Below are 6000 nucleotides of genomic sequence, written 5' to 3'. Positions count from 1 at the left end.
GTGTTTCTCCCAGTTTCGCTAAATTTCATCTCAGTAGCGTGTATAGTTCTCCTATGGCAATGGGCTAAATTATTCACCATTCCTCAGACGCGTTTTAACGCTCTTGATCACTTGCGTACATAATTTACCGCTAAAGCCGTAAATAGCCCACGCACATTGAACTTTGCCTACACATTACCCATAAACGGTGCGTAATTTTAACTAATTATAAGCAAGGTGCCTTGCTTAGTTCACCGAGAGTACCGGGTAGACTAACATGAACCTCGTTTAACGCATAAAATATAAGGGCTTGCCGAAGAATTATTGGTGGGCTAACAGGTTGGCAATTATTATTTTAAAAGCGGCGCACTTGTTGAGACCTAGAAAAGCACTAAGTTACCAAAACCTAGCTCTCATGTCTGTGGGATCAAATGTTCGTCTTGGTCACAAGTATGTTGCCTTTGAAATGAGAATAAGAAAAAAAGACGATGGTTCAGCAATTGCTTACAAAGCTCTTAATTAAGCCAGAAGTCTTAGGGGTCGTCACACGTTACACATAAAATATCCCCCTTTTCCACAAAACGTAAGCGCGGCACAACGCATACATTTTTTCATGACATTGGGAAACAGCGTGAAATGGCCTCACAACGTTTTCGAGCACATCAATAAAGAAAGTTTTCCCAAAGGCTATATTTTATCCACCGGCATATAACTTCGCAAGAAAATTGACGCAGTGTCCCCTCATATTTCGCTGAAGTATATCTCGATGACATTTGTAGTTTTGCCAGAGCAATGAGCAATGAGCCAAGTTCTGCGCTTCTCGGTATAATACACTCATAACGCACTGGAGCTTTTGCATACGTATTTATGGCAATTACCGAGAAGAACCCGTACACTTTAATATTTGTCCACACATCGTCCATAACCTGGCCCTTAGTGTCTCCGAATTACAGTGGCTAGCCACGACAACCTAATATAAAGAAGGTGCCTCGTTCCGTTCATCTAAAATGCCAGGGAAACGAACTAGGAACCTCGTATACCGCATGAAAATACAGAAAGAGCAAGGGTTCAGTAATCGTTTGCAGAGCTCTCAATTAGGCTAGGAATGTTAATGTTACGCCACATGTTACACAACCCCCCCCCCCCCCCCCTGTTCTCACAGAGTTTGACATTTTTGTGTTGTACAGTTGTTTTGGGTCTCTGAGAAACACTACGGCTAACGGTCGTATGAGGCCCCGGAATGCTTGAATATGTCATTTTCTACGAACACAACAGTTAACCTAAGCACATCAAAAGTTTATTTCTCGTAGCTCACAACAAGCTTCCTTCTTAAACAAAATATAAACAGCGTCTATCGGATAGTTCCCTTGCGCCATAAAACACCACACATCATCATCAACATCGGATAGTTCACCGAGAAGACTTAGAAACCAATGATGAACGCCTGGTGCTACTCATGATGATTGGGGAAAAATTATATAATTAATCCACAGGCTTCAAACTTTCGGTGCAGGTCACCCAAAGAGTTGTCCCGATATTTTTGGAAACATAAAAGATCTGCCGTTGTTCGTCCTCTCATGAAACCAGGGAAACGTTTTAAGCGTTTTATTCAACGCCTCTAAATGGGCCAAAAATGAGGGTGTAACAAGCTTTATTTATCCCCCAATCATTTCACACACCTCTAAGGTTAGCTGCATGTCCGGCCTAACATCTATCACATTTCTTCTACCTCGATTTTTTTTTCTGAAAAACCGTAATAACTGGAATATAACGTTTTCAAGCACTTATAGTCACACGAACAGGTTCTCTGTAAAATGGCAGTTGTGGCCGCAAGTGCCCTCCAAATATAGTAGATGCGCCAGGAGGTCCTCGTGAAGATGGCTGCCGCGTGTTGCCACACTACTCACACGCGCACCCAAATCGTGCCGCCAAAAGACGATTACAGTAATCAATCGACGGATTATCTGGGGAGGGAAGACGAGAGGGAACTCAGAAGTGATATCACGTTAGCATGGGCCGAATGACGAGGAGCGAAAACAGGATAAAAGGGCCGATTCGGCTGTGCACGCCAGTTTTCGGCAAACCGGTCGCTGTATGGCCGCGCTGCACTTGGCGCGAGTCTCCGAGGTGGACCACGAAAAAAAGGCGATATAGGTATTTCATTGTATGAGAAATTAGGACGGTAACTTCGTGATATAGTTATACTCGTGCAGTCACCAGTGAGACAAAAGCTATTCATGTCAGTCCTCCTTTAGAAGCACGTTAATATCACCACCAAAACAATGGCGCAGACGACGAGTTCGGCGTTCGTGATCGTATAGGCATAACTCGCGTACGATACCCCGTCTTTTATTTTAGTTACAGTAGATTTTTAAAAATTCCCTATGGCAGATAGCACAATATTAACCATTGTGCTAAATTACTGAATGAGGCAGCCATTACTTCTACGAGAACTCAAAATGCTTGATTGAATAATTAACATAACTACACGAATAACTATGTAATGAATATTTACGCCACATATTTAAACTTGGGAGTTGTAGCCGATGGTTTCGCAAGACCACTTGGAACAAATTCTCCGAACTATACCAGTTTCGAGGTTATAATTTTCGAAGGCGCCGATGAAATACCATGGTGTTTCTGTTACTTTTGTGGTTCAATGCGCCAAACAGCGTTTTCTTTAAAAATTAATTGGAACAATAGTGCATATTTACCGCAAGTTTGACGGAACATATCTCGAAACCGGTGCCATCCTCAGAATTCGTTCCGAGTCGATATGCCGTGCATACTCACTAGCTATACATTTTGTAGATAGAAATATCTACCGTAAAGTAAATTATTAAAATTGTAGTCATATTAATTATTCTATTAAGCAATGTGATATCCATAGAGGTAATGACCGCCTCATCGAGTAATTTAGCTCGAGGGTTAGAAGTGCTAACTGCTACAGTCAATTTTTAAACATTAGGTGCAGCTAAAAACATTCACGCTGAAACTCCTCTGGGAGATGTCTAAGTATGCGTAAGCATTGTTCCATTTGCTCATCTCCACGCAGCCCGGTGTCATTATCAATGTTATGAAACTTGATCAGACCAGTTAAACCCTTATAAACCTTTATCGGTGTTATCAACTATATTGGACTAGATTCGACCCTTATCCACCCTTATCGGTCAGTGTCAATCTTATCGAAACTATCCGACCCTTATCTGTTTATCGGACATGATCCAACTCTTATCAACTCTTGTCGAACTTGATCCGACCCTTATCTGTGCTTATTAACGTTATCATAATTGCTCCGGCCATTATAAGCCCTAGTAGGTCGTTTGCTCCTTATCCATCCGCGTTGAAGCATTATCAACCGTGATTAGCCCATATAACCCCTCACAAGTTCTTTTCATCCTTGTCAACTCATTCGTTGCTTATCTGTCTGTGTTGTGCGACGCGAAGCGCATGAGCCCTCAGAGGTCGGCGGCATTTCGGTCGGTGAAGGAACGTCCCAACGGAAGGCGCATCCCGCGACCACAGGAACGCATCGGGGATGGGGCAATATATTTTCGCAAAATTGGAATTTTCCTTATGTCTACAATGCTCCTAGTCGGCCGGCTCTACATGCGGTCTTCAAGATGGCTTTTATCACCAAATGTTTCACGAAAGCCTTCATAGAATCTTTTCTCCTTTGACATTTGTTTGCTACCACCGGTACAACACATTCCTATGGTACAGATTCAATAATACCCCGTTAACTCGAATTCGTAAAAACTGGAAACAGTTTCGGCATAGGCGGAGTTTCGAGATAGCCGGATTCACGAAAATATAAGCATAACCAACGCGTAAAGCCTACATGACGCCTTTCCAATATGGCGCCGATAACCGCCGACTTCTTCACAAAAGCACAATGTACCAGGAGTGGTACTTTTAGTAGATCATTTTTTCGATATTATGTGCGACCCAGCAACCCAAACGTCGGTCGTATACAAGCAACGGCGCGCAAACTTATAAGCGCCAACGCAAACGCAAATGTTGACACCATATGTTCGAAACCGAGTCACGCTAAGAATCTCGCGAACGTGCTCGGTTCCCCGGAGTTTTCGACCGAGGAGGACTTCCACAGAGCGTCGTTCTGACCACTCACAAAGCGCGAAAATGAACTGCACCAGATAAGCCAGATACATAATCACTGGCCTTAAAAAAGGGTGTAGGGGGCGGGTACATACCGAACATTACAAAACGCCAAAGTCACGTCTAAGCGACTGCGCCCTCTATATAAAGACACAGATCTTGAGGTCATTGTTCACCTTTGGACACTACGTGGTGCCCAAAGCTTGACGTCTACCGTATCGTATCTTGGGCGCCGAGCGCTGTACCTGTACCGCGCAAGCGCATTGTATGTCAAACCGCAAGCGCCATGTATTCACGATTCTGCTCAGACAGGTTATCTGTTATCGGCAGAAAGACACGCCCCTTTCGAAATCCTCTATATATGTACAGGTGTGCAATAAATCATGTCCTGTTTCCCCAATGGCCCGGCGCAGCATGTTTGGCTTCCTGGACGCAACGATACATCTACGACGTATTTCCGGCTTTCAAAATCGTTTTCGCCGTTTGCAGTCAGCTGAACAATGGCCTCATTGTTCAGCTGAACTTTAGTTCTTTTCGTGGGACGGCGCTGGCCGACGGGCTTGGCGTCCGACGAAAGGACGAGCACTCTACGCCTAAAGCGTTCGTCGGCCTCCAAAGAAAGTATGTTCCGTGCATCGATGCGATTTCGACACCCGTACGGCTTAACTTTTCCTGCATCGCTTTCAGCGCTGAAAGCTCGAAACGCCCATCAAGTCGAATGGCGGGGCATTTGAATGTACTACTCTAATGGGAGGCCTTCGAAAACAAACTTCGCGCCTTTGAGAACAAAATGACGTCACTTCTGTTTTATTGCGATAGCAATTATATGGACACTTCAACCGGATTTCTGCCGTCGCCGTCGCCGTGAGGTTCCCTATAGATAAAATCTTCACCGCGCGCCGTATGCCCGAGCGGAAGCGTGCGGGGACGCGCGCTATCACGAAGAACGAACGCACTCAATCACCCAAGCGCAAGCAAGGAAGCGGGAAGCCAGCGCCGGAGGGAGCGCGGGGGGGCGCACTTCTACTCTGCCAACAACCGCGCTCGTCGCTCGCTCGCACCGTCTCTTATCTCCACACGGCTCTGACCTTTATGCGCCGTGCATTCGCCTCTCAGTTTCCGTTGGAGCGACAGACCGCACGTACCTTCGCCGCTGCGACGTATGCGCTTGCTGCCAGAGTTTTGACAGTCGTTGCCTGCAGTCATTCAGTGTGATCTATTCATGTTTGTTTGTTCGCGCTCACACCACGCTTGTTCATTCAGTTAGTAATAGTCGGGCCACATTTTCCAACGCACGCTACACATGTAATGCTGCCCGGATCGGCAGTGCAGCGCTACAGGTGTGTCCCTTCGCACGCGCTGCTCACGGGAAGCGCTTCTCATCAACACCACTGTTTCACACGCGCCTTCTCGTGGTCATCGAGTCTCTCTTCATGTCGGTTTACTTACGCCGCAGCACACCTGCTTACTTAATCAGCTCATGTTTACTACAATTCATATTGCTACCAAAGCCGCTCACCTTACTTCGTATGACATTGCTGTGTTGCTATCGCATTCATTGCTTCGCCCTTAGGGCGAAACTGTGACATTTTTTTAAGGGATATGACGTCAAATTATTTTTTCTTCTGCCGAAAGTGTTCCCTCCTAACACAGATCTCGCTAAGCCCCATGAACCGCAGATGAACCGCCATGTTTTGAACGTATGGGCTTCTATGGAAGCTTCGCTACCAGGTATATTTACCTTGGCGTAGCCACGCACAACAGCTGCCTCCCAGCACCGGACATCAAGGCACTCCGTGCGTGCTCGCGGGTTTACAAGTGGCGGCGCGCTCGCCTGTGGCCGACGCTACTCTTTCTCGCACACTTTGCGCGCTTGAGCGGTCGTAGCGACGCTCCTCCCGC

This window comes from Dermacentor silvarum, chromosome 8, assembly GCF_013339745.2.
Source record: "Dermacentor silvarum isolate Dsil-2018 chromosome 8, BIME_Dsil_1.4, whole genome shotgun sequence".
In the NCBI taxonomy this organism is placed as follows: Eukaryota; Metazoa; Arthropoda; class Arachnida; order Ixodida; family Ixodidae; genus Dermacentor; species Dermacentor silvarum.
The sequence above is the reverse complement of the archived record's forward strand: the minus strand, read 5'-3'. Positions refer to the sequence as shown.